Source organism: Misgurnus anguillicaudatus, chromosome 9, assembly GCF_027580225.2.
Source record: "Misgurnus anguillicaudatus chromosome 9, ASM2758022v2, whole genome shotgun sequence".
Lineage (NCBI taxonomy): Eukaryota > Metazoa > Chordata > Actinopteri > Cypriniformes > Cobitidae > Misgurnus > Misgurnus anguillicaudatus.
Window position 1 is genome coordinate 1,173,091 of NC_073345.2, and position 12,975 is coordinate 1,186,065.

The 12,975-nt window shown below is 38.9% G+C and overlaps 1 long non-coding RNA gene across 1 annotated transcript; it reads left to right on the forward strand.

The window, feature by feature from the left end:
- The first annotated feature begins 1,361 nt into the window (after window positions 1–1,361).
- On the forward strand, window positions 1,362–3,335 carry LOC141366199 (uncharacterized). The gene is made up of 3 exons (XR_012371298.1): window positions 1,362–1,407; window positions 2,342–2,399; window positions 2,650–3,335. It is a non-coding gene; the product is annotated as an uncharacterized lncRNA (long non-coding RNA).
- The last annotated feature ends 9,640 nt before the right edge of the window (window positions 3,336–12,975 follow it).

Sequence of the window (12,975 nt, forward strand, 5' to 3'; positions counted from 1 at the left end):
AAAATGTTAAAAGGCCATTCTGAATAAATAACTGTTGTATATTTATTGTTACTTCTTTCAGATCCTTTTCTTGGTGTGTTGATGTTTTCTATTGGCTAAAGAGTAAGTATTACTTTGTTCATATTTTCACAGCCACCAGAATCAGAAGTAAGTGCTCAAAAGTAAAATAGCATGTTGGCCTCTTCAATGCAATGATAAATAAAATAGTTATAACTAATGAAATAGTCATATCTCACTTTGACTTTATGTACAGTTTGCTCGAGGTCAAAACACAGCTCATTCATACAAATCAAACAGTGACACTGGCTATATGTCTGCTTTCTTTTTATAGCAATAAAAGCATAGAGATATATAAAGCAAAGACAACTATAAGATAATCCTTCAGGAGCCAGTAAAACATATACAGTTACAGCAGTAAACATACTTGTTTTGGGGTAAGAAAAACTAGTACAGTGTAGATATGAATTATGGTATCCTAAGCACTTCTCTTATTATTGCTTCTGTCTTGTTCTTGATTTTTTGTAGTGCAAATAAGGAGATTTAGAGTAAGTACAAATTGAGCTTTTAGTACTGACGTGAATGTTACATCGCCATTCGTTTGAAAGAAATAGAAAAGTGCTGCGTTTTATTTTGTACCACCAAACTTGCTCGTATAACTACGATAATAATAATGATGCTGCTGTTTACTCCATTGTAGCAAGTCTCTGTGAAACTGACAATCTCAGGGTGGAACTGCTGGTTTGTGGTTGGCAGTATGGATCACGGTCTGCGACTCATGAGGAGCTGGTCTGGAGACATGAAGAGGTTTTCAACAGGTGTGTTCCTATACTCTACCAAAATGAGATAGGGATCAGTCATGTGGGCCAATGTGTGTGAAACTTAATGTTTTTGCAAAGTCTTTAAACTCTTTGTGTTGATTTTGTGGACCATTTAATTCTCTGGTATGCCATGTCTCGCGAAAGTGACGAAGCTTGCTGATGACAGTAGCAGCCATAGTAGTGTTGAGTTTGTCTAATTGGAAGAAATGGTAATAGTAATCTACATTAACCATTTATTCATTTTCCGAGGTGAAGAGGTCTGAAGCTAATACCTGCCACGGTCTGATTGGTATTTCATGAGGAATCATGGGTTCCTTGGTATTTGAATTATGTTGAACCAGGCAAGTACTCCATCTTTCGATCATGTGTTCTGTCTACTTACACATTCCTAGCCAGAATAACATTTCGTGCTCTTAGCTTAGACTTCTCAGCGTGTGCGCATATCTCAGGTCAGATATGACTATTTTCTTATCTTCACTGGTCAATGAAAGTTTGTCTTAAAAGTCAATAATGTATGTGGAAATTCTCTCCTCTTTGCAGGCCATCCATCCAAGATCATCTATCTGTTGGAGCTTTGTGTCACTGACTGGTAAGTTTTTATAATTAAGTGAATCTACATGTCCATATCTTTGATGAGATTGTCATGTTTTGTTGCTATGGACTTTTTGGAGAGGGTGTCTGCCACAGGAATCTCCTTTCCTGTTCCGTGTTTGATGTCATATTTCTAGGGCTGTAGAATCATTCTTTAAAGCCGTGGAGGAGCGGCATCTAGTAGGATCCTATGAAATCCATACATTTTTTGTCCGGAATTCAGTTTTATTTTTCTCAAATAATCACTCCAAACGCGCTTTAAATGCTTGGAAATGCAAGGCGCGACGCACTGCGTTTTTTAAAAAAGAGCAGTGTGACACAGCTTTTCATATTGCTAGCAACCAACGAGTCAGCTGTCTTGTCAATCAAATATTGAAGCGTTATATTATTTTGCTATTAACTGTCATATTAGCAGAAACTTTAAAAAGAGGACGCTTGCTCTGATCTTGTTTGAGGATGAGAGGTGCACAAACACGCAGGAGAGTGAGCGAGTGGAGTCCGGTTCTTCAAAGCAACTGTAAACTTCCCTCACCACACCGTAAGGCTTGCAATTGGACAATGGAAAGATGCGAATGACGTCGGCTGCTTTTCCACTCTCAGCGCTTCTTCAAAAGCGTGTGCTGCGGCTGGTGGCAAAAAACACAAGGCGTTCGGCGCGCATAAACAGTGCGCAAATACTCCCTGCCCATAGAATATCATTAAAAAACAGGCGCCTGCAACTGCCATAAATGCATTTGGTGTGATTGGCCCCTAAGAGTGATTCTTAGCTTTAAGAATTTTGACAACTTGCTTTTATACTTAAGATTGAAAGTAGGAGTATATTTCATGAATTCTTAGTACTTAAGACAAAAATGGCATTTTCAGAAGCTTGATAAATATGGGAACAGTTGTCTAACTTGAAACTAACTTCAGTTTCTTTCCTTTCCCATCAGTATTTCTGCAAATTCCTGTTTCGTGTCACATTGCTTATGCAAGACTGAAACCATAAAGGTGAGTCGTCATCATCATGAGAAACGTCTTTGCTCACTGCATGCACATTTCTTTTATAAGCAGAATGACACACTTTGGTGAAGTGATTGTGTTTTTGGGGCTGTTTAAACTTGGTATTAAGATGTGTGTGTTTTTTTTTTTTTGTTGATCGGATCATAAGTGGATGAGAAGGACAAATTCTGTTTACACCTGGTATTTAAATCCGTCAGTTTTGACCCCTTTCAACCTCTTCTGTTCTGAATACTTTTAGGTGATGGTCTGTGGATACTGTGGGCGATTCCTTCTGCTGTCATTTAAACATGAGGAGGAGTAATGACGGGTTTAAATGGATGCAACTAATATTATGCCAGAGTCCGCTGCTTGTAAGTAAACATGCTGCACAGTGTTTTGTACTTTTATATGTAAAAGCTTTCTTTGATATTTCTTTGATATTCTCTTGTGGCTGTTGGAACACATTCTACCACATGCGCGCTTACACTACAAAAGCAATCCAATCAAAAGTGTTTTCAACTACCTCTGAATGTGGTCAAAAGTGGACGAGCTCAAGATGTTTTGAACATCATTTACACCTGTCTTTAGCATCGTCCACTTGTGATCCGATCGACAACAGCACATCTTAATACCGAGTGTAAACGCCCCCTTTTTTACTTGCGCTTCCAAGCGTTATAATGGTAGAAAACAACAGTTAGGGGACAACTTCTGACTTTAAACCTCAATAAAGTGCATTCATCCTTCACAGAGGTAATCCATACTCAAATATTGCCACTCATTGCGCATTGAATCGTGTGAGTCCAAGACATTGTTACCGGAAACTAGTTATTATAGTTTATAAATTTTAAAACATTATCTTTTCTTACTATATAGCATCGATTACCCACAGAAGACCTTTATTAACCCCTTGGAGCGTGGATTAATTCTTTAAAGGCTACACTTCTTTGGAAAGTCAGAAAATGTACCCTGATCCATGTTTTTTCCCATATTAAGCTCGGAAAAGCTCCGACGTTTACTAGAATAACTCCAAATGTGTTTGTCTGAACATGTGTATCTGGAGTTACTGAGTGTGAGTACATCATGTGGTAATTTTAAAATCTGTCTGAATTATCGCTTTAAGGTTTTAAATGGAGTATAGCAATACATAATTGGGACTAAAAAACAAAGGTAAAATAAAATATACATTCCTTTAAATATTAGTGTACCTAATTGGATTGATCATGCTTTACCTTTTGTTAAGACAACCCCTGTTTTTAATGTTTACATTTAATTTTTTTTATGTTCTCACTTGGATGCTGTAACCATAATGCAACCAGGACAACACACCTGGAGTGACCGAGAGCAGGATGAAGAAAGAATTGGATGAGAAAATGTCAACTGGTGCCCATGAGGAGACATATTGTTCTTGGACCTGCTTTTTCTGTTTAGTAATAAGTGGTTTTATGTGGTTACATAAAAGTAATTTAATATTCAATCCACAAGCTAAATTTCCTACATTTTCTTAAAAGGGTAGTTGACCCAAAAAAGAAAATTCTGTCATTTACACAAACAGTTTGGTTACAAACATTTCTCACAATATCTGCCTTCCTGTTTATCAGAACAAAGAAATTTATGCAGGTTTGTATCAACATGAGAGTGTGTAAATGATGGCATAATTTTCATTTTTGGGTGAAGCACCCCTTTAACATTTTTATACCCAGGGGTAGGGGTGTGCAGCGGAGTCAATATTTGTATCTGTAACAGTCTCAAAATTATTTGTATCTGTATTTGTATTCGGATGGAACCGGAAGTGGGCGTGTCTTAAACCGGAAGTTTGTCATATTACATTAAAATGGCATTTTAAATGCATTTTTGCTTTTTATTATAATTATAACTTAAATAACTGTAAATAGTTATTAAAAATAATAATACAAATTTTTTATCAAAAAGACAAATAACTTGATTCTCGTTAGTAATACTCATGGAAAGCAAACAACTCACTTTTAAAGCCTCATACAGCTTGTGCTATGCATCATTGTATTGTAGCATTAAAATAACAAACTTGAAAGCACGTTGACAAAACTGTAGGCTACATCACCTTTAAATGTTTATTGTGCCTGTCAGCACAGTTCCATGAGACCCATTCTATCTAAATGAGTGCGATGTTTTCAGAAAAAATAAGTAGCCTACATTAATCCCTAGTCTAGCGATTTAAATATAGTAATTAAACATCTAAAATGATCGTTATTTGTAAGTTTTCTAAAAGAGTGAAATATAACCTAATACTACTCTTATATCCGTGTCTGACATCTTGGTTTCAGTTTAAAAACATGCAGGAATTTGAGAATAAAATGCAGGACTTGCTTGATGTTTAAAGAGCTATTAAGGGAGATAAAGTTCGGGAACTGATTTATGTTAAAAAAGTTATTAAGATCGACAAACTCGCGCTGACTGACAGATCCGAAATGCAACGCAGAGACACGCAAGTGGCGCAGTATATGCACAGAATAGTTCAAAATCATCTGTTTTGATAAGAATTTACGAAAGCATAATAAGCATTAGAACAAACTTGCTGAGCTCATTTTTATCTATGTCCATATAGCGTTTGCGCGAATTTAACGAATTGTTTAAAAAAAAACTTTCTTATTAATCTTCATCTAAATAAATAAATAATCAGATATTTGTTTAAATTTTTTAATAAAAATATGCTCTATTAAAAATCAGTTTTGACTTAGTTCAAAACCAGCAACATGATTTAAAACAATAATGTAATTAGAAATATTTAATTAAAATGTTTCAGTTGTTATTTGCTTACTTTATTTTTATATTAATTGCAATTCATGTCATAGTATTCTTCAGTTTAAATTTTGCTTTTAAAATGTTACATTTTCATATTTTTATCTATTTACTTATTTATTTTATATTCAGCTAGATTGACAATAAAGCGTGCTTCGACTAGAAGTAATTAAAATATCATCTACCTGTGCCACAGAGATACAGAGTTATTAACGAATATTTTATTATCAGAGTGCAGCATTTTATCAAGGTTTTCTGGTCTAATTAAATAAAACTGAATTTTTTTTACATTTGGGTTAAAAGAAGTTTGATATTAGCAGCGTTTTTAAGATTTTAAACTAATTCCAAAACAGCTCGCGTTTCTAAATAAGGGTTGCGCCGAAAATGTCATTTTATAGATTGCACTCATTTACTTCACACACATATTATTCGTGCTTTAAGGGGTTTATAATTTAGAGCTGTTCCAGTAAACACGTGATAATGTCTGGCCGAATATTTTCTCTGTTATTCGGATGAATTCGGTATTCGTTTTGAAGCTATTATCCGTGCCCTTCCGAATAACGTATTCGGCTTCGTGCACAACCCTACCCAGGGGTAAAAGAAATGTATGTTAAACATTTTTAGTTAGTCTTTTTTTGTTACTGCTACTTTCAACAAGACTAATTATTCAGCCAAGCTTATTTTGTACTTTAAGAAATGAACAGCTTTTATGTGTTTTAAGACACAGATATGTGCTCACAGTTTGCCCATAGAATGCCCAGTGGTCCCATAATTTTCCCGAAGTATGTGTATTTAAATAAATTTTTCCACACAGTATTTTGTATTTGTGATATCTGAATTTGTGATAGTAATTTGAATTTTAAAACAATTCCATGTATGTATGGCTATCTCAGATCATGTGAAAGGCAGTTTCTGGTATAAATAGCAGAACACAAAGGCTTTCTGTGTCATTAGAAATGCAGTCAAAAAGTGGGACAACAAGGATAACTGATCATAAAGGTAAGAACCTTAACCATGCCAGGTAAGGGGTATATTATGGCTGAAAAAACAATAACCAATTAATGAAATATTCATGTCATATGTGTGTTTGACATATATATTCGTATTACCTTTTTGTTAGCTGTCCTATTTTGAGATAATTATTAGCCTAATAATAATATATAATTAATATTACATAATACATTCTTGAAACGAGGTTAAACCCTTGGAAAGACATAGGAAATATTATAGAAATTTAGCCCATTTATAGACGTCTTTTCAACGACCATGAAAAGACGTCTTTTAGCCTTTCACTTTTCAACCAGAATTTCACGTCATTAAGACGTCTGGAGAAGTCGTCGTTTCGACGTCTTTTCAACCTGGTTTTGCTTGGTGGGTGCCGCCTGACAGTGAATGAATGAATGAATGAATAGATTTTATTTCGAACATGCAATACAAAAAGTAAGACAAAACAAACAATCATAATAATAATTATACGTTTTTTCCCCTTTTCTCTATTTTAAAATGGAAAACAAGAAAACAATTTTAACTTACACATGTCCGAAAAGGAGTAGGAAGAAGCATAAGCTTATTTAATCCTACCCCCTCTCCACTACTTTTTAATTGAAAACCGGTCACCCAGTTAGTCGGCCGCCTTAACTCAGTTTCCGGATCCGAGCTATGTGTATTACGCGTTACAGTAGGCGCACCCGAAACAGTGTTTGAAACATTAACATTAGCATTAGCGGCCTTACTGTCCTCAACGAGCGTTTGGATGCGCGCTTCTAGTTCTGCAACCTTCTCCGTCAGCCTTACTACTTCAATACACTTAGCACATGTAAACCCCTCTGTGCTGACGGAAGAAGCTAAACTGTACATGTGGCAGGTAGTGCAGGTTACAATAACAAGCGGAGTCTTACTGCTTTCATGCTGGGCGATGGCGTCTCCGTTCGCCTGAACGTGGTCCGTGAAGCTGCATTGCGAAGGGTGCTCGCTTGCAGTACGCCTCGGTCGCCTGCGAACGTCTGGAGCCAGGGTGATATGAGGCACGCTGTACCGCAAATTGGATCTGCCACAGCCGGGCAGCAGCTCCTCCACAGCTTCCCGATCTGGTGTGGATAGGTCAGAAAAGCATACATCGGATGAATCCGCCATTAAATCGGCAATGAGGGCAGGTTTACGGTAAAAGACGGTAAGAAATGCTAACTATAGCCGGCACCGACTGGTGATGCTAGCGGGCTATATGCTAACAGGGTGTTACTCGTGATAAATCGTTTAGCTAAGTAATACAATTCAGTAATCAACAAGGTAAATATTTCTAAGATAAACTAATAGGTTATATTATATAGATAGGAATAAGATAGTGAGAAAATAGGATTTAGATAAGCTCAACAGAGCTCCGTGCTTGCGACTCAGCGTCTCTTGTCACTCCTCAGCATCTTTCATCAGGAACAGGAAGTCGGAAATGTCGAACGAGTCGGAAATGTCGAACCATAATTATATTAACACAATATGATAAACTAGGAATAATAGTCAATTTTATAACTGTTAATATTCTGAAATAAGACGTTGATGACGTATATACAGCTTGGAAATGCAACCTACGGATTGAGAAGCGGCCTTTGTGCTGCGCCATGATTGCTTCCGTCTTCCCTCATCTCGCTTTCTGATTGGATATAATTTCATTTCACGTGATAATCTCAATAGCGTGCTCGCGTTTGTCCTCGGGATTCCTCACACACATCAGGATTTCATTCTTCCGAGAAGGTTCGGACACTGTTAACACCTCACACGAAGGGACAATCTGATAAAATAATCTGTAGAACCATCGCGATACTCGGGACATAGCTAGGATTGTCGGAAGGGGGGAAATCGGACCAAAATCAGTCCGATTATCTTTTGGTGTGTACCCAACATAAGTTATAGAATCTCCTAAGATGGTCTGAGGACATCGACAGTTTACACTTACATGATACAAACTGATTTTAGACAAAACTCATGTTTTCTTATGTTGTGAATCTCATGTCACGTGTGTGTTGTGAGAAGCACTTACATCATACACTACAGCAGGGGTCCCCAACTAGGCTTGCCGCGATAGTCGGTGAAACGGTGATAACCGGTGCTTCAGCCTCTCACCGGTTAGATCACTTACCCACCGCGACACCGTCGTTTTGATATTTTTGTGTAATTAAATAATTTAGTTTCGTTAGAGAGAGCAAACACTTACAACTGAATGTGTCTGCTGCGGAGCTGAACGCGCATCACGTCACAGAGCAGCAGGTGTCAGATTTCATTTATTTCTGTCAGAGTTTGCGAGACGAGCTGATGATGACAGAAGCCACGTGCTTACTCGTTTTTGTTATAATATACATATATGATGTTTAATATAAGCGAGATCGTTTTTTTGTTGTGTTTTTCATCAAGAAAAATATTAAACCCATCATTCAAGCAGCGCTTTTATGGAGAAGTAGCCGGTTGCTCTGCTTGGGACTGGGGGGGTTCTGTGAGAATTATCTGCGCACATTGACTCAAGCACTTAATTAAACCAGCTGTTGCACTCACATTGCACGCAAATTCATACGCGATTTAACGCAGCGTACGCAAGCAATGCTTTTGCGTAATTCAAAAGTGAAAGTAAAATGTGCACGTCTGTATGCGCATTTATAAGCCCCTCCCACCTGGTGATACCGGGATCACTAAGTTTGTGACGCGCCGATTAACCGGTGGGAAAATTACATCACCGCGGCAACCCTATCCCCAACTGGCGGACTCCGGTCCGAATCCGGACCGCGAGATGCGTCCATCCGGACAGCAAAGACTTTTAACACAATAAACTACATAAATAGCAAACGCTATTTAAACTTATTATAAAATCCAATTTATATCAGGCACATATATGGTCAGCCCAGTAGCGCTATATGGGTCCTACATCGACACAGGTTTCGAGTGCTGTGCCAGCGCGAACAGTTACAGACAGGTGTGCAGGGAAGAAAGCAGAGAGCTGTCACAGGTCGGAGCGGACCACAGATGTCGTGAGTCACGCCCCTTCCTAGTTTCCACCTCGAGGAGGTCCCAAGAACACCCCAATGACCAGACACACAGAGAGCGTAAGTATAATTAAAACAAACTTTATTTAAATTACTTTAAAATATGAGGGAGGGGAAAGCTAAAATCCACTTGGCTGGCACAGTTCCGAGTCTCCTGAACTCCGTCGCAGGCAAATCTCAGGTGGGTCCTTCCTTTGCTTATCTCTTGGCCTTGCGACAACAAACAGTTTATTCACTAATTTTCTTTGTTTTGCTTATAGCGGCCCGGTCCGGGGCACTCTCCTCTTCCTGGGTATAAGGAGAACAGAGGGTGAGTATTTGGAGGCTGGTGTATTGGTACCTGCACTTGTACGTGTCCAACTCCAAGTCGGCCCCGTAGGGGTGTCCCTACTCGCCCTACGGCCGGATGAGCAGCGTTTATAGATGACTGGGGCTTTGGTTTTCTCTCAGGTGGCGTACGGCACAATCTGCTAGTTCTCCTATGGACGAAGGGTAAGTACTTTGCAGACGACTGGGCCTTTGCTTCGGCTTCAGGTAGCGTATAACTCAAACTGCGGGCTCTTAACTTTATGCCGAAGGCAAGTATTGTACAGAGGACTGGGGCTTTACAGTTACTTCAGGTAACGTATGACTCAATCTGACGGCTCTTAGCGTTAGGCAGAAGGTAAGAAATTCACAGGTGACTGGGGCTTCACGGTTACTTCAAGTAACGTACCACTCAATCCCCTGACTCTCAGCGTTAGGCAGAAGGTAAGTAGTTTACAGACGACTGGGGCTTTACAGTTACTTCAGGTAACATACAACTCACTCCATTAGCTCTTAGCTTTAGGCAGAAAGGTAAGTAATTTGCAGGTGACTGGGGCTTTACTTTTCCTCTATGACTTCTCAACAACAGGCGGGTACTTCACATACATGACTCTTCCTGGGCGGTGGACTTTTGGTAGGTAGACTGCGAAACAGTGAGTAAATGGAGCTTACAGACCCTAAACAGCGAGAGCGTCTTGCACTGGCCTACGTTGAGCCTCCAATGGACAACGGTTGAGCTGGGAACTGCTGTGCCAAGCCGAACGCTTCCCTCTCCTCTCCTCCAGCTGACGGGACAGAGATCTAGACAGGGGCGAACCTTTGAAGGGGCTCCACGGCGGGTAAGGTTATCCACACAGCTACCTTTCCTCACGCAGCAGCCAAGCTTTCTCCTTGCAAATATATACTTCCCGCTTTACTCAAACCCGTCTTTCATGCGTGGTTAGTTCACCACTGCCTCCGCAGGGACAGGAAGATCCAAGATGTGGATCTAGGGCATCAATGTAGGGTATTCATGCAGGAAGTCGCGAATGGCATGTGAATAAGATGTCACCTCACCAGCCTTGACTTCCACTTGTTTCACCACGACTCGTCCAGCCTAGAGGTGGTTACTGATGGCACAAACACAGCATAACACTGCAAGTTTTTCAAGTGTACACACTCACGGCAATGACAATGACTCACCCACTGCACTCCACACACTCTAAGTGAAATAGGGTCAGAACCACGGCTGACTAGGACTCGTCCAGGGATTCACTGGGCGCTGATTGCGACGGAGGGTCGAAATGGGACCGTCGCAACCCCCTGCGTCCTCCTGTACTTGTGATCCCCGGCTCACCCACAACTCCTTTCTACAGTGGGGCCGCTAACCTGCATGCTAGAAACTCACAACACTCGCTAGATGGTTTACAATATGATGTAATATAGCAATGCTCAGAGTTACTCACAAGTGGTGATTACACTCTTCCTTTGTCTCCTTCTCCTTTTAGCTGTCGAATACTCTTCCACCATCGGTTACCAATCGCTGGCGGTCTCCCTCGGCGACACTTCCGGTAAGTATTCCTATGACTGTTACTCAGAGTATATTATTGGTTTACATGTGTTGTTTCACAGATATATATAAAAAAATAAAAAATAAATGAACTAAAAGCCCAGTATGAGTGACCTACACAGGTCCTCTCTCACTCACTCATTGCCCAACAATGAGTTATGACGAGTCATCTATGAGTGTTCACTGAAAATACAGTGGATTTTAGGAAAGCATAACAAGCCATTTACAGATGGGAAATAGTAGTGCATGGATACTGGATTTTTGGCTTGTATAGTTGCGAGTCAGCATACTCAACACTTAACATTATCAAAAGTAAATACATGTCAAAAATGATCAATAAACATTGTTTTTTTTTTACTAGGACTTCATGCTTTCGTCTTTAAAGCATAACTAAACCCCTGGTGAGAGCCTGACTCCACCCACTGGCAATATTTGAAAAATGCAAGAAAAGTGGGCAGATCCCAACGGAGATAGAGGGACGAACTAAGTGTGTGGTGAGATCGTAAAAAGGGCATGGTAAGCTTGAACCTGCTTACGTCACGAGTTATTTTTTGGACCCACCATCCAATAGAAAAATTCAACTGCAGTAGCCACCATTCAACCTGAAGAGGGCAGCACTCAGACGTTTTACACCATATATTGTAGTATTGAAACACTTTATATCCAAATGTCAAAAAACTTACTAAAATCAATGAACAGCACTAATAAAGCATCATTCTTACATATCATTAACTAAAAAAAGTTGGATTAGGGTTTAGTTACTCTTTAAGTTCAACTTAGTTCAGCCTATTTTATTTATTTTTCATTTGAGCTTAATTACATTTCTATAGACTTGAAGAAACAGTACAAATTAGGAGAGATATTTTCCTGCACTTTTTTTATTTTTCCAACAGTGGCAGTTTAGTGTTGCCTGTTTGTGTTTCTGACTGATATTGATGATGATCTTTTACCAGTGCAACTTGAAGCACAGAAGAGAGTGTTCAACCTTAAATTTAGTTAAGTACAGACAATAAATGAGAATGAAGGTAACATGTGATATGATTTGATTGAGCCAAAGAGGTTTGTAATCATTTATTATGATTGTTAATCTCAGTTTAGCAGAAAAGAGCACTTTAGTTTTCCTTTTAAGTTGTTTTGTGGAAATGAATGTGTGTTTTGAAGATTTAGAAGTGAATGCATTTTGCACTGTTCCCTTCATATTTTTGTCAGACAATCAGCTCGTTTACATGCACACCAATAATGCGATTATTTCCAATAAGGCGGGTAAGGACTTAATCGCAGTAAGATGTTTACATGACTGGAGCTAACCTCTTCACTCCGGTTTACATGCAGTTTTTATTTTCGGATTATTCACACATAGCCCAGTGCAGAGCACAAATGATGAACTCACATATATGGTCCACTGTTTTAGTTTACTTACGTTAAATGACAAACACGTTGTTATGGATGTATTTCATTATCCGGTGCCGTGATGAAGATATAAATATACAGTGCCTGTAAAGGGCGTTCACATTAAAACGATATAAAAATATAGTTTTAAAAATCGTTTTATATTAAAGATAATAGCAGAGTTCACATAACAACTATAACGATAGCGATTTTGGCACATGATGAACGATGAACCATTGACAGCCAATCAAATCTATTTTAACTTGAAGTGCATGCGCACTTAAATGCAGTAAAAAAGATAATTCGTTGCTGAGGTCTGTAACATAAAATTACCTCAGGTATCCAGTGCTGATGCAGTTGCTGTGAAATTTACTACTTAATGCTTTTTCTACCACACTGACTACACCAAAAGGTAAGATATTATTACACACTACTACATTCAATGTTTAGTTACGCGAAACACAGCGAGATGAGGACATTTGCTGGTTTCCCGCTGTGTAAATGCAACAAGAACAGCAAATTCAGTGACATGTAAACAATT